This window comes from Arvicanthis niloticus, unplaced genomic scaffold, assembly GCF_011762505.2.
Source record: "Arvicanthis niloticus isolate mArvNil1 unplaced genomic scaffold, mArvNil1.pat.X pat_scaffold_1183_arrow_ctg1, whole genome shotgun sequence".
Classification (NCBI taxonomy): domain Eukaryota; kingdom Metazoa; phylum Chordata; class Mammalia; order Rodentia; family Muridae; genus Arvicanthis; species Arvicanthis niloticus.
Genome location: NW_023045187.1, coordinates 1 through 20,133, shown reverse-complemented (window position 1 = coordinate 20,133; position 20,133 = coordinate 1). Strand labels below are relative to the sequence as shown.

At 47.1% G+C, this 20,133-nt stretch overlaps 1 pseudogene across 1 annotated transcript in view; it reads left to right on the top strand.

The window, feature by feature from the left end:
• Window positions 1–19,141, top strand: part of LOC117701495 (protein ILRUN-like) — a 33,652-nt pseudogene extending 14,511 nt beyond the window's left edge. The window contains exons 2-3 of the transcript XR_013070200.1: window positions 11,587–11,743; window positions 18,909–19,141. The product of XR_013070200.1 is annotated as a protein ILRUN-like (transcript). The remainder of the gene's footprint in view (window positions 1–11,586; window positions 11,744–18,908) is intronic.
• Window positions 19,142–20,133: the final 992 nt, after the last annotated feature.

Sequence of the window (20,133 nt, the reverse complement as noted above, 5' to 3'; positions counted from 1 at the left end):
TTTGAAGGCTGGCTATATTTTTTCTCAGGATTTTGAAGGCTTGGTTGGATCTTGATATATTGTAATTGTTTTGATTCTTTGAATGAATAATAATCTCTCCATTCGTTGGAAGCCTTTGATAGCTGCTCTGACTCCAGAGCCCTTGGCTGGACTGGACTGCAGTGCATGTCGGTGTGTGCTCAGATGCTGTGCTCAGCCCTGGTGGGCTTGCCGAGAGAGAGAGAGAGAGAGAGAGAGAGAGAGAGAGAGAGAGAGGGAGGGAGGGAGGGAGGGAGGGAGGGAGGGAGGGAGGGAGGGAGGGAGGGAGGGAGGGAGGGAGGGAGGGAGGGAGGGAGGGAGGGAGGGCCCTCTTCCTTTTGGCCTTGGAAATTTTCCTGTTCAGTTTTGAATCCTCTCATGTCATAGCCCAGGCTGACCTTCAACTCAAGATTCTCCTGCCACAAGGCCTCCCACATGCTCGGCTCTCGAGGACACACTGCCGTATGCACTGCCACAGTAGTTGCTGTCCTAGAAAAGGTGTCTGCCTTTTCTTCCTTCCCTTCTTTTTCTTCCCTTCCCTTTCCTTTCCTTTCCCTTTTTTTCTTTCTGCTTTCTTTCTTTAGGAGGATGGTTTTATTCAGGTTCTCAGAATGAAGTCCTGACTTGCCTGGCTTAGAGGCCGTCTTGGCCTTGAACTTTGGTCAACCTTCCTGGCTCCATTTCCTAAGCGCTAGGAGTATTACAGGCCTGTGCCACCTGGCCTGGCTATTTGTACTTCTTGATGAAATTATTGTTGTCTTGGTGATCTCTTCGGTCTTGTCTTCTTTAAGTTGTCATTTTGTTTTGATTGAGACGAGGTTTCTCTGCACAGCCCTGGCTGTCTTTGGAACTCAATCAGTAGGTCAGTCTGGCCTTGAACTCAGGGGTCCTCCTGCCTCTGCTCCATTGCTGAGGGATTGCAGGCTGTGCCACAAAACAAGAGTGTAGCAAGTAGCTGCCTCTCCTCCGGGTGGACTTGATTACGTTTATGCAGGTACGGGTTAGGATTTCATCTGTCGTCACTGGTGAGAAACCTTGTGTTGTGTGGAGAGAGGATGTGCAGATGCCTCGTGCTGCTCCCTTGATTGTTCCTGTCCTGCATTTCTACCCTGCCTGCTTTCTCTGTGCGGAGCATGGGCACAGGGCTCTGTGTGAGAGCAGCCGCAGCTCTCACTAGCTCTGCTGAGTGATGCTTTAACCGCTTCACTCAGGAGACCTAGTATAGACATGTTTAGAGGCTCTCTGAGGTAGACGCTTAGGAGTAGGGCTGCTAGTTGTATGGTAAATTGTGCAGGTTTTGAACATCTGCCAAACTGTGTTCCAGAGCTGCTACTGTCCTATATCCCATGAAAAGTGCATGGAAGTCTTTTACAGACTTCATGAATTCTCTTTTTCCTGAACGTTTGTGATGAGTCTCAGGCATCCTATAGTCTATCCCTAAGCCCCGCAGAGAGAACAAGGGCATCATCTTTCTATGTAAGTGCAGATCATTATCAACACCAAGGACATGCACATGGAAACACTAGCACAGGCCAGTTCCCGCCTGTCCCTAGAACATCTGCTGATACATTTGCCTGGATGTTTTGGGTTTTTTGATATGTAGCCTTTGTGGCCTGGGCTGGCCTTGAATTCATTGTGTACCCTAGGCTGCCTTAGACTTACTTAGATCCTTCAGCAGCCTTAGAACGGTTACAGGAGTGGACCGTTACAGCCAGCATAATGTTTGTTTTTAAACGCATAATTTTCCTCAGGGTTTCTCATGCTGAAGTGGGAGTTCCAAACCAGCCTGAGCTACATAGTAGAACCTCCCTCACAAATTTAAAGCAATAACTACTTCTCCCTCACAAAGAATACCAGGTATATTTGGTGATCATGTCTCCTTACCTTAATGTTCTTTTTATATGTGTGTGTGTATGTGTGTACCTGGTATACTTGGAGGCCAGAAGAGGGCATTCAGTCCCCCTTATTTTTTTAATTTAGGACTTTCTAAAATGTTTTATTTTGTGTATTTTTTGACCACCTGTGTCTGTGTACATGCCTGCAGCACAAGGAGGCCAGAAGAGGGCATCAGGTCTCTGGGACTGGGCTTACAGAGGACTTCGAACCACCATGTGGTTGTTGGGAATCAACCCTGGGACCCTGAACAGTGACTAGTGCTCTAACTTCTGGCTGTGCTCTCCAGCCCCAGGACTTTGTCTTTAAACCTGTATGTAGAGTTGAGTTTGCTGCCTCCTAGCAGTCAGCATTGTTGGTAAGTTTGCAGCATCATAATTAGAGTTACGCTAAACCATTTGTTGTTGTTGTTGTTGTTAGAAACAATGGGCAGCTGTTTATCTTCCAGTACACCAAATGTTTGAGGGTGGCAGTGTTTACCTGTGGGAACACTGAGAGCCTCAGCAGCCTGTCAGCCCACAGTATCCATGGATGAGCCCGAATTCCTTATAAGATGGTTGCAAAAAGGTTACTTTCTCCTTCTTTTGTTAGTTGCAGTCTGAGGTAGGGTTAGGGTTAGTTTTTGTGATGAAACACCATGACTAAAAGTCATCGTGGGGAGGAAAGTGTTCACTCACATTTCTGTGTATTTCCAATTATTCACTGAAAGCCGTCAGGGCAGGAACCTGGGGCAGGAGCTGATGCAGAGGACATGGAGGGTGCTGCACACTGGCTTGCTCCCCCGGCTTCTCAGCCTGCTTTCTTATAGAACCCAGGACCACCAGCCCAGGGGTGGCACCACCCACCATGGCCTGAGTCCTCCTATATCAATCATTAAGAAAATGGCCTTTAGGCCTGCCCACAGTCCAGGTCTATAGAGGCATTTTCTCGGTGAGGTTCCCTCCTCTCAAATGACTACCCTGCCGATCTGAAGTGAAACTAGCATTCTCTAAAGGTACAGGTGATTCTCTTCTAGGGGTAATGGCAATAGGTTCTTTTGAGACAGTCTCTTATTAGCTCAGGCTGACTTCACATTCAGTGATCCTCCTTGGATTACAGGCATGCACCACCATACCTGTTTTGTTCTTACTCCCCTTACCCCCTTTCCTCCCTCTCCTTGTTTACCTTTCTACCAGTTTCCCTCCCTTTTTTCTTTCCTTGTGTTGTACAGGCTGTGAACTGAGTGTGCTGAGTTCACCTCTCAAGTGATGGGCTTGTAGCATAGACTGCCACCATTCTGGGCTATTCTGTTTTAGCAAGGTCTCCCTGTAGCCCATGCTGGCCTGAGTTTACTGTGTGGCCCAGACTGTCAGCACAGTGGTCCAGCTTCTCCTGTTTCAGCCTCCAGTGTGCTGGATCACAGGTTTCGCCTGAGTAACTTAATCTATTCCGAAAATGATAAGGACCCCTAGATTGGCATCCAAAGCTACAGTCCCTCCTGAGGCAGTTGGGTTCCAAGCTTAAGGCCTACCCGAGCTACAGAAATGTTCAAGGACTGCCTGGCACTTCATTTAGTGAGTCCTTATTTTAAAGGAAGAAAATTAATTTTTCAAAGTCCGTTTATTCTGAAATGAAAAAAAATGTTTGAGTCGTTGACACAGCTGAGACCTTGGTGCGGGTCTGAAGCGGATGTCGCCTGGGGTATGAAGATATAATGGAACTTGAATGTGTGCATAGTAGACCTTTGCAAGAGCAGTTCTCTGTTGCATTTGCAGTGCTGAGAGTGCACCAGCCTATAATACCCTAGCCTTTATTTTTAGGGGAAAATTTTACTATTGGTGGGTGGCATGCCATGGCATGTTTATGGCGCTCAGGGACAGCTTGGTTCTTAACGTCCCCTGTGGGACCCAGGGACCAAGCTCAGGCTGCTAAGGTTATAGCATGTAATTTATCCAGTATGTCTTTCTCTCCATCTAGTATAGCTTTTCATTTATTTTTGTTTTATTCCATTTATTTCTTTCGTGTGTGTATATTTGTGTGTGTGCACATGTGGAGTCAGGACAACCTGCCTCTCTTGTCCCACCACGTGGCTTTCATGTATTGTGCTCAGGCCACTGTGGTTGGAACAGATGCTGTCACTTACTCAGCCATCTTGATGGTCCCAGTATGTGCTTGTTTGTGTATGCATGCGTGTGTGTGTGTCCTTGTTGATGTGTGCGCACAGTGCCGGGGCCATGGAGGCCAGTATTTGGTTCCTGGAGTCACCTGTTTGTGTATGTCTGTGCACCATGTGCATGCAGTGCTCTAGGAAGCCAGAAGAGGGCATTGGAGTCTTTGGAGCTGAAGTTACAGACTGAGCCACCATGTAGGTGCTGGGAATTGAACCCAGGTTCTTTGCAAAATCAGCAAGTGTCCTTAACTTCTATCCAGCCCTGTATGGAACTTTGGGTTTGTTTTTTTTTGTTTTTTTGTTTTTTTTTTTTTTTTGTTTTTTGTTTTGGAAACAATCTTTATGTAGTCTTGACTGGTCTATAGCTTGCTGTGTAAACCAACCTGGGCTCAGATTCAGAGACATCCTGCCTGACCCTCAACCCTCATGAGTGCTGGGATTAAAGGCCTGCACCTCTATGCCCAGCCTGTATGTAGCTTTTTTTTATTTTTAAGATTTATTTATTTATTTATTTATTTAATGTACATGAGTTCACTGTAGCTATCTTCAGACACACCATAAGAGGGTATCAGATCAGATCACAGATGGTCGTGAGCCACCATGGGGTTATTGGAAATTGAACTCAGGACCTCTGGAAGAGCAGCCAGTGCTCTTAACCACTGAGCCATCTCTCCAGCCCCTATATGAAGCTTTTTAAGGTACCTGTTTCATCATGCAGCGGCTGTTTATCCTCAGACTAGTGCTTCAAGTTGTATTGTAGCTGAGGTGAGCGTCCTGGTTTGTTAGTGTGTAGTAGCGTTGGGTGTGTTTGACACTCTGTAGAACTTATCTTTTTCTTGGAGACAAGAGCATACAGTTGGTTACTTCCTCTGTAGATGTTCTCTTAAGTATGCGTAGTGGAGGGCATTGTGGACATGCGTGTGCCAAGGCTTACTTCCATATCATCTCCAAAGACGGCTTGGCCAGCGTGTTCTTAGAGGAAATGAAACTGCAGCCACTTTGAGGCTGTCCAGAGATCTCACAGGCAGGAAATCTTAGACACAAGAGAAACATTTAATCAAAGAAATTATAAAGGTATATGATATTTCTCAGTAAAGTCCATAAAATCTGCCTTTTATTGTATTTTTATTGTATTTTCTAACTCTTACAGCAATAATAGCTAGATTTCAGAATAGAATATATATTCAGATACTTTTTGGCAACCTAAAAAAAAAAGTCAGACCCAAAAGTTCTTTGTATTTTTAAACTAGGAAACAGCTCTTTGACAGTGTTAGGATCAGATCAATTTGAAACTCAGCTTAATTGCAGATTTATCTGATCATATCATAACTCACTGTCTAAATTTCATGACAAACCAAAATTGTTTGTAAGTAGCGCTGTGTCTGAACATGCTGTGTGCTGTCATCTTGGGGCATGTGGGGCATTCCACATTTTCATGTCTCCTCACAGTGTCTCCTCATTTCCAGAAATGGTGCTTACCACAGACACAGCGATTGTAAATCATTTCAGGAAATTAGATCCAGCAACCAAAAACCAAAACAAGGAGTTATTCTAAACCTGCATTTTTGACTGAAACGTGAGTTCTTGGACGCAGAGGTCCATGACGGAAGTGACTCAGCAGAGCGCAGCCTCAAGTTTCCAGTGCACAATCTGCCTTTGTCCTCCTGGTGCTTTCTTCTTGAGCGCACAGTGAAGCACACAGCAGCACACACTCAGTCCTTGAGTGCACACTCAGTCCTTGAGTGCACACTCAGTCCTTGCCTTAGGGTTTTGCATTGCAATGAATTACTATAACAATGTGGCTTCCACGTGCAAATTCACCTTAATAGTTAGCAGCTTGAACCTGGACTGACTGAGCAGACAGGGTCTTAACTCCGGCTGGCTCTATTTCTCCATCTTCACAGGAAGGAGTGCCTTCCTGCCATGTGCCTCGTTCTTCTCAGACTCCTTCGTCCACCCTTGGGTGAAAGCAAACATGAGGCTTGGCCAGAGGAGGTCTGCTGATGAGTAATTTAATGTCCCTCTGCAGTGTGCCTTGGCATGTGGGTCTGAGGGCAGGGGGCACACTGGGGCTCAAGCATGTGCTCCTCCACAGCACCAGGAGCTCCAGTGTGGGAACCTGCCAGGCTGTGCTGTCCTTACAGCCGCAGGTTATGTCACTGCAGTGAGTGCTTTATGCTCGGTACTGGGGTGAAGTCTGTGGCTGTGTGTTTACTCAACACTCTACCCCTGAGCTGTTCCCTCGGCCCCAAAAAATATTGTTTTTTAATTTGTTAGATTTTTCTCTTTTCCATTCCTGCCCCTGCATTTACTGTGTGCATGTGTGAGTACATGCTAGCCATGGCTCATGTGGCAGTCAGAGGAGAGCCTGTCAGGAGGTGTCTAGTTGTAGTGACAGAACTCAAGTTGTCAGACCCAGCAGCAAATGCTTTTTACCCAGTGAGCCATCTTACCAATCCTCTTCATGTCCTCTCTCCTTTGGGAGGGGCTACTGTCTCACATTGTAGCTCAGGCTAGTAACCTAGAACTTACTGTGTAACCCAGGCTGGCCCCAAACTCCCGACAATCCTCCTACCTTAGCCTCTTGAATACTGTGACCATAGACATTAACTACCATGTCTGACTAGATGTTTCCTTTTGCTTTAGTCGATCTAAATTTCCCTGTACATGAGAGCAGGTAGGGTCTCATGTGGCCCAGGTTAATCTTGAACTCGATATGTATGTAGTGGAGGCTGGCCTTTTGAAACTCCTGATCCTTCTGTCCTGTCTTCTCATGTATTGAGCTTACAAACATGCACCACAATGTCCAGCTCATATTTTTATTTATTATTGCTTTTAATGTATATGGGTATTTTGCCCGAATCTGTGTAACAATGCACACTCATGCATGCACGCGTGCGTGTACACACACAGTGTGCTCACAGAGGCCAGGAGGAGAGGGTGTTGGGTTCCCTTGAACTGGAGTTACGACATGGGTGCTGGGTATTGAACCAGGGTCCTCTGAAGAACAGCGTGTGCTCTTAACCACTGAGCTGTGTCTGCAGCCCTGTGGCCCTGTGAGCAACCGTGTTGGCCCTCAGGCCTGATGACCCGAGTTCAGCACCCATAGTCACACAGTGTTGGGTGGGGAGAGCCAGGTCGAACAAGGTGTCTCTGATCTTCACGTTGTTCTGGTGGGACACTCAATACACGTTCATGTGAACACACAGTTAATTTTAAAAATTCACACAACATTTTCAATTCTAACTTTTTTTGGGGGGGAGGGGGGCTCAGTCTTGGTATGTAGCCCAGACTGGTCTTGAACTTGTAATAGTCTTCCTCTTGCCTCTGCCTTCCTGGTACTGAGACCCAGCACTTGGGACCCAGGCAAGTGGGTCTCTGAGTTTGAGGCCAAACTGGTCTATTTATCTGAGTTCCAGGACAGCCAGGGGTACATAATGAGACTTGTCTGGAAAAAAAAAATGCCTTGTGGCAGTGACAGAGTGTGGCACTCCAGTCATCCCATGGTACAAATTCCGGACAGGATGGGTCCTGCAGTAGTCCCTCTCCTCACTGCCCATCCTCCTTTGTCAGGTTTTTATTTTGTGGTTGTTTAAAACAGAGTTTCTCTGTGTAGCCCTGACTGTCCTAGATAGAACTCACTTTGTAGAGGCTGGCCTCAAACTCAGTGAACCACCTGCCTCTGCCTCCTGAACGATAGGATCAAAGGTGTGCGCCACCACAGCTGGCATCTTCAGGATGTTTTTAACTGGATGAACTTATATTGAAGATTGTTTCTGTCTAGAAGCTCTGAGGAAGACTGGGGCAGAGGCTTTCTTGCAGCCAGTGTTCTTCCTTCCTGGTCAGCAGTTTGGAGACAGGAGCATACATGGTGGCACTGACTGGGAGCTAAGTGAGCTAGTCTTGCTCTTGCTGGCCCAGGGTGAGCAATAATCTGACTGGAGCCCCGAGGAGGCATGCCCAGCCGCGTCTGATGGCCTCAGTCGGCTTCTGCTTGTGTCTAGGAAGTGACTTGTCGGTTCCCTCTCCCCTCAGGAAGTTCACAACTGCAGTTTAAGTTTAGGCTTTAAGAGGGCCTTGGTCTTCTCTGGCTGGCTTACCTGTACCAGGCAGGTATGGGTGAGTGAGGAAGAGGAGTGTGACTTTTGCTCTTATAAGTTAGTGTTCCTCTCCAGTGCCCAGGGAGGGTGACCTGATGGTACACCCATGGCTAAGACAGGACACAGATGCCGGTGGCGATTGTGGATTCTCCTGAATGTGCAAGAGTTTGTCCCTCCCAGCAGAAGACAGTGCAGGCTGCTTGCAAGAGACCGAGGCAAAAAGTAGTCTTTATTTAAAAAATGGACACAACTTCTAAATGTTTTCAAATGAGCAAATTGAAAGTAAGCTGATTTTCTCCCACTTGCTCTTCAGTCCTTAAGGGGGGGGCTGATGGCTGACGTGACTTGAGTCTGTCTGTGGCCCCGTAGGTTTACCAGCCTCTGTTTATGGTTTTGATCATTGTTATCTACAAAGGAAAGGGCTGGAAAGACTAAAGTCCAAGCCTTCGTATGCAACAGGGAGTGAGCAGGTGCAGGTTGGCTCCTGGCCCAGCTCTGCTCCATGTAAATTTCATCAAGCACATGGGACGGGCGGGCAGCCGGGTGTCGTAATTCCAGTCCTTGCTGATTAGTAAGATGTGCCGTCATCACATGATCCGTGCTCTAAGTATAGCCTGCCTTTCTGGCAGCTGCAAACACCTGGAGAAGCAGGCACAGAGGCCCTAGCCAGAGAGTATCAGCTGCCTCAGTGTACATGGTGCAGTCGTTTCCTGCTGTGTTTGTGCTTGCTCAAAGCAGCCCGCTGGCTCCATGGTTCCCTGTTGCTTATGCTGAGAAGCCTGCAGATTGGCTGCTTGTCTGCTCTGAGAACTGATGGTGAGCTTACTGATGTAAGACCAGAAGAGAATCCCATAATATCATCACCAGAAATGCCTTTGATCTCTGTAACGTACCTGTCTAAGCACCCTTTGTGGCCTCTGGTTTCTGGCACTGGAGCTGTGAACCAGCCCTGATGAGACGCTGTTGTGTTTGGAGGGCTCTGGATTGTGTGCGTGGCTCCTTAGGAGCAGCTAACCAGGTGGCTCTTCTGAGAACGAAGTCACATATGGCGTTTTGCTTTCTTCCTTTACCTTTTCTGATTGGACACTGGGTTTCATGTAGCTCAGGCTGGTCTTGGCTCTTCATCATCAAACCTCCACTTCCTGAGGTCCAGGGCTTACAGGCTGGTGTGCCTCCCCCAGTCTTTCTTAAGGGTGAACGTGGATGCATGCCGGTCTGTGTGGGGGCCAGAGGTGGGAGGATGGCCGTCCCTCTTCAACGGTTTGTTTTGTTTAGTTTGTTTTGTTTTGTTTTGAGTCTCACTGTGTAGCCCTGGATGGTCTGAACCTCAGGCTATATGGACCAGGCTAGTCTTTTTTTTTTTTTTTTTTTTTTTTTTTGTGTAGCCCTGGCTGTCCTGGAACTCACTCTGTAGACCAGGCTGACCTCGAACTCAGAAACCCACCTGCCTCTGCCTCCCAAGTGTTGGGATTAAAGGCGTGCGCCACCACCGCCCGGCTCAGGCTAGTCTTAAAGGAACGGCTGGAGTTAAAGACTTGTGCCACCATACCCTGCTCTCCCTAGCTCCTAGAGACAAGGTGTCTCACCTTGAATTCGCCCCAAGATAGAGCCTCCTATCTCTGCCTTCCATGCTTACTTTGCATATGGGTTCTAGGGATCCAAACTCACAGCCTCACAGGTGCATCAGTCAGGAACCTCACTCACTCCGCCACTTCTTCAGCTTCACATATAATTCTTTTTAAACATTTTTAAAAGATTATTTTATGTGCATGAGTGTTTTGCCTATGTGTACATATGTACACCACATGCATGCCTGGTGCCCTCAGAGCTGGGGTGGGGTGGGGTTTCAGATTGCCTGGAACTAGTGTTACAGGTTATGGGCTGCTATATGGTTGCTGGGAATTGAGTTTGCTCTTCATCAGCACCCCAGCTCTTAAACATGTAAAAAAGTGGTCACTTCTTTTTTTTTTTAAGACAGCCATCATACTTAGCTGAGGCTAGCTCCAAACTCTACTATTCTCTCTTCATTCTGAGTGCATACAGGCTTGACCCACCATACTCAGCAAAAAGAAAAGCACTCTAAGATGTCAGTGAGATAGGTTATTTGTCACGTTGGCAGAGATGCAGCACGAGGCAGTGTGAGCATCATTCTGCATCTCCTTACTGAAGGAAGGCTATATACAGCAGTGAAGATCCAGACCCTCCAAGAAGTGCTACATAAAGGGACTGACTACAGGTACTGTACAGGATGTACAGGCGGAAACTTTGGGAAAGGTGAAACTTAGAAACACCCAATAGTGATTGGTTAAGTAGTGATTTATCTTACAGTGACTCAGCTGTGACAGACACTAATCTTTAAGACCTAGTGTCAAAGTAATAAAAGACAAGAGCAGTGTATAATGCTATCTGCTATGGGAAGTAAGAACACAAAAACAAAACAAAACAAACAAACAAACAAAAAAAAAACCAATTCAATAAAGGGTTTTAAAAGTGGAATTTGAGCCATCCAGATGGCTCAGTGGGTAGGAATGGTTGCCACCAAGCCTTGTGACCCGAGTCTGATTCACCCCACCTGTGTATATGACACCCCACACCAGACGTACACATGCACAATAAATACATGGTTTGAGGGTTGTTTCATTTTGTTTTGTTTTATGAAGGTAGGGTCTCTTAGCTATCCTGGAATTCTGTATGCAGACAAAGCAGGCCTTGAACTCACACATCCTCTGCCTCTGTCTCTGATGTGCTAAACACTTTAATCCCTTAAAGGAATGTGTCACCACACCCAGGTTTTGTGTTTTATTCTTAATTTATAGAGACGTTGGAGAGGTGGTTTAGCAGGTGAGAGCACTTGCAGCTCTCTTCAGGTGATCCAGGTTTGGGTTCCTTGTACCCATGTCAGGTGGCTCACAACTATCCATAACTCCAGCTCCAGGGAGTCTGATACCTCTGGCCTCTGTGGTCATCTGCAGTGTCTTGTGCATACATATACATGTGGACATACACACACCTGTATGTATAATTAAAATGATAAAAACAAAGTTACAGAGTGGTAATCTCCCTGCTTCTGTCCAAATCCTGGAGTTAACAGGCCTGGCTTTGGGAAGACTCTTATCTTAGTCTTTTTGGAGTTAAACCATGGCTGGCTTTGGAGAGACTCTTAGTGTTCTTCTGTCTCTGTGTCTGTGCTTCTTGTAGTTTACAGTGGTCTGTCACCCTCTGTGTGGTACCTTCACGAGACAGTGGCACAAGTTTGTTGGTTCTGCTTTTCTAGTAGTTTCTCAGCAGTGACCAGTGGCTTTTGAAGGTCTGATAGTGGGAGCCTCTGCCTCTGTGACCAACCTAAGAAAGGATTCTCCTCAGGTTTGACAGTTCAGATAATAACCCTTGAGAGTGGACTGAGGTCTCTTGTCTTTTTATCTATAGGAACTTACAAGCAGCAATTGGCGCCTATTATGACTTCGAGAGCCCAAATATCAGCGTGCCCTCCATGTCCTTTGTTGAAGATGTCACCATAGGAGAAGGGGAATCAATACCCCCTGACACCCAGTTTCATAAAAACATGGCGGGATCCAGAATTCTGGTAAGTGTATAATGGGGATTTATATGTTAATTGTTATTTTGTTTGTTTGTTTGTTTTAAAGTTAGCATGAGAAGGGCATGCTGGAGCTTATGGCTGTGATTTTGAGACTAAGTTTTGTTTTGGTTTTTCAAAGACAGGGTTTTTCTATGTAGCCCAGGCTGTAGACCAGGCTGTCCTTGAACTCATAGAGATCCTCCTTAGTGTAGTCTCTTGCTGCATGCAGACACGGGTCTAATTCTCATTTACTACTAGGAACTAGGCTGTGGGTGCTGTGTTCTCCCTGGAGCTCTACTGTAATCTCACCTCTCTGCCGGGCCTGAGGACAGGTGCCTCCTGGACCTACCGGAGGGCAGTTGGGCAGAGCCATGGCGTCTGCTCCATGGAAAACTCGTGTCTGTGTGTCCACAGGACTCAGATTGCACTGCAGTGTTTGTGAGGCACTGAGAGCAACATGAGAAATAGGGTAAGGAGTGTGAGAGGGGTTCTCAAGGTCTGTGTTAGCACAGTGCACACCGCTGTAATCCAGAGCCACACAGGCGGGCCCAGTCTCAAAGGCAAAGCTAGAAGGTCACTAAGTAAAGCACACTGTTCACTTGTTTGTCAGTGAGCGTGGGACAGTGGACATGGGCACCTTCCTGGCTCACTTCTTGAGTTCTGGGTCCGTCCTGTTGACTGAGACTCTGCCCTCTTGTCTGAGGATGCCTTAACACTCTTTGTAATGAGGACTGGGAAGCTCAGCAAAAAGTGTCCATTTAGCTGAAGGCTGTAGTGTGAGGTGTGCCTGTGTCGTATCCGTCTGTATCCGTCTGATGGGAGATGACCCGAGCAGGCCTCACGAAGTTACCTTTCTTTAGATCCAGTTTCCTTGTTCTCTGTAATTTAGTTCATTGTGAGGAGAAACCGGCTAACCGGTTTTGTTTTGTTTGAAATTTTGTAGCAGACTGGCTGCTGGATAACACCTCAGTCCTCCTCCATGCCTGCTAGAATAAACTAGAGTCTTACATAAGGATTGCTGTACGAGACTCAGTTGTGCCTCTTTTGCTGTCTTAGTTCAGAGAGACAGACCCCTGAGGAAAGCTGAGGTAACGGAGCAGACGCTGCAGGTGCAGCCCTAGACGGTGTCTCCACGCCGGCTCGGCTCCGAGGCTCCTGACACAGGAGAATGCGCACGTTTTTCTAGTGTTTGTTTTTTCTTTTAAATGCTTAGCCAACATCTGGGGGGAGTGGTTTTGTTTGTTATGTTTTGCTTTTTACTTTGCTTAATTTCTTTTTCACCTTAAAATTTTACTGCTTTAAAGTATATCAGAAATCTTTGCTTCTTTCACCTTCTCAGAGTTATGCAAACTCGGTATTACAGATTAAAAATGTTCTCAAACATACATATGGTTTTCTGTTAGTTTGCTTTCTGTCTGTCTGTCTGTCTGTCTGTCTGTCTTCCTTTATTTTTTCTTCCTTTCTTCCGGTTGGTTTGAGACAGGGTTCCTCTGTATAGCCCTGGCTGTCCTGGAACTCACTCTGTAGACCAGGCTGGCCTCTAATTCAGAGATCTGCCTGCCTCTGCCTCAGAGCACTGAGACTAAAGGCATGCTGGGATTAAAGGCGGACGCCACTACTGCATGGCATGTTTGGTTATTTTGATAGCAACACATGCATGCTTGATTCTGAAGGAGGTTAGAAGAGGGTGTCATCTTTTGAAGCTGGAGTTAGAAGCAGCTGTGGGCTACCATGTGGCTGCTGGCAGTGAACCTTGGTTCTCTGGAGGAGTGGCCAGAGTTCTTAACCTCTGAGCCTCTCTTTAGTTTCTCTAAGTACATGTTTTTATGCCATTTCTTTTATATTGTGGATGCCCAAGTGCTACGCCATCTCCTGTGGGTCCTGGGATTGAACTCAGTTTTCAGGCTTGGGTCAGGCATCTTTTATCTCCTTGGCCATCTCACCAGCCATGTGTTAGTTTTGAGACAAGGTCTTACTATATAGCCCTGCTTGGCCTACAGCCCACCCAGCTATAGATATGGGGTATTTATATTTGTTTTGAGATAAGGTCTTACTTTATAGCTAGACTAGCTTTAAATATGCCATCTTCCTACCTCATGAGATCTCCTCAGTCTGGATTATAGACGATGCCACCACAGTAGACATGTGACACCACACCCTGCCACAAGTCTGTAGGCTGAAGAAGCTGAGTGTGCGAGGAATCCCAATATTTGGAAAATGAAGGTAGGTAGCTGTTGAATTCCTGTCTAGCCTAAGCTAGAGAGAGAAGGGAGGCAGGTAGGCAGGCAGAGACAGTGTCCCAAGACAGCAGCAAAAGCTGTTGTAGAGTAGCTGTTTGCTTTCTGTAAAGCCTCTGGTCTAGCATCTACTCAGTAGATAGCTCTGCAGATGTGCGGGAGGCGGTCTGATGGTTGCCCTGCCTTTCTCCTGACCTAAAACTGTTGTGGTTGTTGCTGTTGGCTGCCAGTGCTTGTGTGTGAGAAGCAGTCCTTGTGTCTCAATTCCAGTTGTTTCAGATTTTATCCTTCAAGGTACCATGCACAGACAGGTTTCATTCTTCAAAGGCTGGGGCCGGTGTCCTGTGGCTTTACCCTACTACCTGAGTCCATCCTTGCACTGGACTAGCTGTAGGAGGGATTACTACAGGGTAGACAAGGCTGCGTGCTGCTTCCCCAGCATCATACTAAGTTGGCCTGTGTCTTACAGTGTAGAGGTAGGACAGGCATCAGTCTCTGACTCGATCATGCCTGCTGTGGAGAAGTGTGCTCACTGAGCGTGTTAAGTGCACAGTGGTTGTCCAGGCAAACCTTGCTTTAGATGCCAGACTAACACATAGCAGGTGAGCTATGCAGTGACTGTATGTAGCTGTCCCAGTAACTTCCCTAGAGACCGTAATGTCATATGCTTTAAAACCATCCCCTTGACATTTAGCCATGGAGGTACATAATTCCAGAATTGAGACCTTTTTTTTTTTGCTAGCTTGGCTTATAGAATTTACCTTGATACACAAGGCCTGGGTTCAGTCCCTGGTCTGGTGTCTGTCTCTCTCTCTCTCTCTCTCTCTCTCTCTCTCTCTCTCTCTCTCTCTCTCTCTCTCTCTCTCTCTCTCTCTCTCTCTAGTAGACAAAGCTGTCTCTGCACCGCCTCACAGCATCTTACATTCTCACACAGGGCTGAGCTACACTTGTCACTGGTTTTCTTCTCTGTTGCACAGATTGTCCTTTGAGAGTGGCTTGAGCATGCTCACAGTTGTTAGTGTTTTTGAGCTTCATAGAAATGAAAATGAAAGTAGCATTTGGAAAGGAAGTTGAGCAAATGTTTCCTGTTCTCCTCTGCTGAGGTTCAGTGTCACGTGGAACTAGGATTGAGATTGGTCTGTCTCACCTGTACCCCTCCCACCTCAGCTTTCTTCCTTCACTAAAATAGGCAGCGCTCTCCCCTTCTTTCTAGAGAATGTATTTCCTGTGTTCATCTATCACATTTTAGCATGGTGTAGCTCCTTGTTAGGTGTGGGAGGTCTGTCTCCATGGAGCTGCCCCCACACACCAGGGTTATTGGGAGCCCTCCATGGGAGGTTTGTCTTCTACACTGACGTGTGTTGTGGGGTGTTTTACTGTTAAGCTGCACCCTTGAACTCCGAGAAAACGATGAGGCTTTATCCTTAAAAACACTATGGCTATAGACGGAATGTTCTCCGTCTAGCTCATAGAGTGATATCCCGTTTATTCCATGTCTGCCTCGTGGCCAGCTACCTCTGCTCCACTCTCATAATCTGTCCTCCCTCATGTCCCAGGGCGAGTCTTCCCACACTTGACTATCTACCAATGTTTCACCTTCTGTTTCCTCCGCCTAAACTTACAGGGCAGTCAGCATTTTATTGACAGGGGCTGCATCCACACGTGCACAAGTGATCTCTGTACAGACATGCATGTGTTCCAGACATCTCCAGACACCTGTAGCCACAGACCTGTGGTCATGTCTAGGCTTTCTAGAGCTACTGGGTGGCTTTGTATTGATTTTTCTGATGCTGTTGTCTCAAGATTGGCAGTGGCGGGATGGTGGTTGACTGCCTTATTGGTTTGTTTTGTGATAATAGAGCACTGCCACCTTAATCAATATGGAGCGTGATTTCCAAGGTCATAGAACTCACGAGGAGTCCTTGCATTCCAGAAAGACCTATCCAGTTTGTCTTGGAGACCTAATCTGGGGTCCTTGTAGACTCTCAAGAGGGTGGACACCTCTTTCCACTTCTTTGTTCAAGAGCTGCTTCATGCAGCCCATCAGACAGGGATGGTTAGCAAGAGTGTCCAAAGGAGGACCACCCTAGCTAGTGACCCTAGATCTTACTCCTTTGTATTTCCCGGGAACGTAGCAGTACAGTGCTCTGTGTGTCGCTGTAAGTGCTGGGTCTCGGCCATTCAGGCTTGTCTGCCCAAGACAGCCAAGTCTCACACTCGTAATCTTGGCTAATCGTATTTTCTTAGAAGTTCAAAACAGACCTGCTGGCCCTTTTGTGCTAACAGACATTGCCTTGTTACAGGATTGGGGGGTGGGGTGGGTAGGGAAGAGAGAGGGAGACAGACAGACCGGCAGAGGCAGAGATTGTGAATTTGCACCTGTCTCCCCTGGGATCCTGTCTTTAATGAGACTGACATTCCTAAGGCACTTGATGTCACCCACTGTTTTCTTGACCTACAGCATAAGCTGTGCCAGGCCCCAGTGGAGAACAGCATTGGCGTGTGATGTCAGTGTCCCAGCTGCCCCTCTGCCATCCCTGGCTGCCCTTTAGACTGTTAAGGCAGCAATTGGCTAGCAGTCTTTATGTGTTAATGCGTTGTTACTCTGCCTAGATTGGCCTTGAACCCCTGGGATTCAGCAGTCTTTTTTAACTGAGCTTCTGGAGGGCCTGTGCCACTTTGGTTGCTGGCAGAAATTACTGGTATTTTGTTGTTGTTTGTTTCTTTTTATGTTTAAATGTTTTTTGTTTTAATTTCTAGATTATGCGTAGATGTGTGTCTTAGTGTGGGTTTGTACTTGAGCCCGAGGAGGTTGGAATAGTGTTAGATCCCATTGAGCTCTAGAGGTAAGGGCTGTGAGCTGCCGCATGGGTGCTGGGAGAGAGCTCGGTCCTCTGAGAGCAGCCTCTGTCCTCACACTATAGTGTACCCCAGGCTTGCCTTAGACGCGGCAGCAGTCCTCCTGTTTCACTTATTTTATTGCTGGGATTGTAGGTGTGAGCCACTTTTAAAAGAGGGAGCATCTTAGTTGGGCATGGGAGGGCGCACCTTTGGGCCCAATGTTCCAGAGGCAGGCAGAGGGTGTCTCAGTTCAAGGCCAACCTGGTCTACACAGCAAGTTCTGGAACAACCAGGGCTGCACAAAGAAACCTTGTCTCAAAAAAACCAAACAAACAAACACAAAAAAACAAAACAAAACAAATCTTCCAACCCCCACAAGTGTTAATAAAAAGAGACATTTACATTGAGTGCATGTTGGAGATAGTTCACAGGAGGTGCACACCCTTTGCATTAGTGCCCTGGCTGATGCCACAGGTCATCTTATGTGGAGACCACTCAAGCTTTGACTTTTCCCTCAGTTTGAGCCAGAGACCTAAGCAGTCCCTCAGCCTCTGCATATTTTATAATTAAAGATCCCAGAAGAAAAGTATGAAATCAGGCAACATGACTGGGGTGTGTGCCTGTGAGCCAGAGGACAGCCTCATGTACTGTCTGCTGGGTTTTGGAGACAGTCTTTTACTGAGTGTTACCTGCCAGGTAGGCTAGGCTGCTGGCCAGCAGGGCCCAGGGATCCTCAGTCCTCTCCACCTGTGACTGATGTTACCAGCACATACGACTACATCTGGCTTTTTATATTAATGTTGTCATGTGTTTGCTGTAGATGCATGTCTCTGTATGCATATTTGTGTAAGTGTGCACAAGTGTTTATGTGTGCCTATGCATGTACATACACATTCTGACAGAGGCCCTAGGTTATGTTGGGGATCTGGATTCTCTGAACTTCCACCTTACTTTTTGAGGCAGGTCTCTGAGTCAAACCCTGAGTTCACATCTTAGCTCCTTGGTAGCTAGCTTGTTCTGAGTAGTCCGACTCTTCTAAGACTGGACTTGCAGGAGAGCTGCTATGCCCGAGGAACATTTACCTGGGTAGGGATTCAAATGTTAGTCATCTTGCTTGCTGGGCAGGTCCTATAACTGCTGAACCACCTTCCAGCCCCTACCAGCTTTTTGTACATGGGTTCTGGGGCTCAAACTCAGGTTCCTGTGCTTAGAAAGTAAGCCCTTTACAGAGAGACTAACCTCCTGCCCTGTCCTAGAAACATGGGTTTTGAGTGAGGATGATTGTTTTATTTTCTGGTGTCTAGGAGACATCGGGAGCAGACTCCTCCCTCCCTCCCTCCCTCCCTCCTCCCTTATTTGGAAACGAAGTCTCAAGGTGTAGTTGGGTGGTCTGGATCTTGCTATGGTAGACCAGGCTAGCCTCAGACTCAGAATGTTCTTGCCTCAACCTCCCCAGAGCTGCTATCACAAGCTTGTACCACTGGAACTGGCCATGTTTGTACTTTAAAAATCCAGCAAAAGTGGCCATATGTTTTCTTTTAATAGCGAAAGCAGTCTCTCCTAGGTGTGGGTTTGGCCTTCCTCTCCATGGATATTCTTGGGCTTATTTATACTGGTGTGCATGGACACCTGACACAGATCTTAAGGAATGATTTTGCCTGTGCAATTTGCCAAGTTATAAAGGTAGGCTGTTGGTCACAGGTTGATTTTTTTTTTTTTTCTTCACAATTCCTCTTTTAAAACATTTGTTTAAAGTTCGTGAGCACATGTGTGTGAGTGAATGGGCACAAGGACAACGTGAGGGGATGGATTTCTTTGTGTTCCGTGAGGTCCGAGGTGAAGCTGACTTCATCTGCCCAGCTGGCTTACCATTTCCCCACTGTCCCAGTTCTCTGTGCTGCATGACATTATTATTGTCATTATCCGTTATCATCTCATTCATATGTGTATCAAGAGGCCCCTTCCACAGTTTAAAAGGAACTCCAGTACAGCAGACTGATTGCCTAACAGGTTTTTTTTTATCTCTATCTATCTATCTCTCTCTCTCTCCTCTCTCTCTCTCTCTCTCTCTCTCTCTCTCTCTTTGAATTTAGGGGCAGAGGCCTGGCCTCCAGGAGTTTGTCTTAAATATGTCGGGGGAGACCAGTTTGGACATGTGAACATGGTGATGGTGAGATCACTAGAGCCCCAAGAGATCGCAGATGTCAGCGTCCAGATGTGCAGCCCCAGCAGAGCAGGAATGTACCAGGGACAGTGGCGGATGTGCACCGCTACTGGACTCTACTATGGAGGTGAGTGTGTCCTCATGCCAGCCAGGGCAAAGGGGGTATGGCAGCACCTCGTAAGCTCCAAGGCGCCCCTCACGAAGCCATTGAGTACAATGCAGTGACAGTGCGGCCTTTCTAGCTGTGCAGGTAAATGCCCTGACATTGGTGATCTACTGGTCCAGTCTAGGGTACTTCCTTTATCCTAGAAGTGTCAGCTTTAGTGGCCTGTGTGAGATATGCTTGCCATTGTGAACAGTCACAATGGTGACTGGTGCTGACAGAAGACTGGCTGCAGACTTGCTATGAGCATCCGTGGACATGAAGTGGAGATCCAGGAGTGCACAGAATGTGCTGTCTTCCAGCTGCTAGCACCTCCTCCCTCCCATTATCGCCTCCCATTTTAAATAGTGCTGCACACTGCATTCTCACTCTCCAGGCTGTGCTCCCCCACTGCACCATGCAGTCAGTGAGTGGCAGCCGTGAGTAGCAGCCTTTGCAGCCGTCCTCCCCCACTCTGTTCCCCTGCATCTTACCCTTCAGTTATTGCCTTGTGAGGCAAGTTTCATGGGGCCTGCTGACCTCATCCACCATGTGGCATCAGCAGCTCGTACTCTAGTTGTCTGCACAGGATGTGTGTGCAGACTCCTTTCTGTGGCCAGGGCCTGTGTTCAGAGCTTCAGCTCTTTGTCTTAACTGATTACAGGCAGACCACCTGAATGCTCCATAGGTTGGGACTTTTAATTTTTCTGTAAAAACCTTAGCTCCCTGCCAAAAGCACCCCTTGGTAACTGCCCAACCCTGGGACCGGTCATAAATCTCAAGCCGGTTCCTGTTGGCTCCACTGCATCCTGTATGTCCTGTGCCCTCAGCGAGTCCTTCACTGGGCTGCGGGGAGTGGGGCCTTTGGTGTTATGTCATTTATTCCTGGAAGTACTGTTCTTAGATTCAGCCCATGGAAACTAGATATTTTTGCAGTCTGAAAGATTTCATAATAGAAAGAGTGTTTTACAGTGTTTGCGTGACATCATTGCTCTCCCTGTGCCTCCTGTCA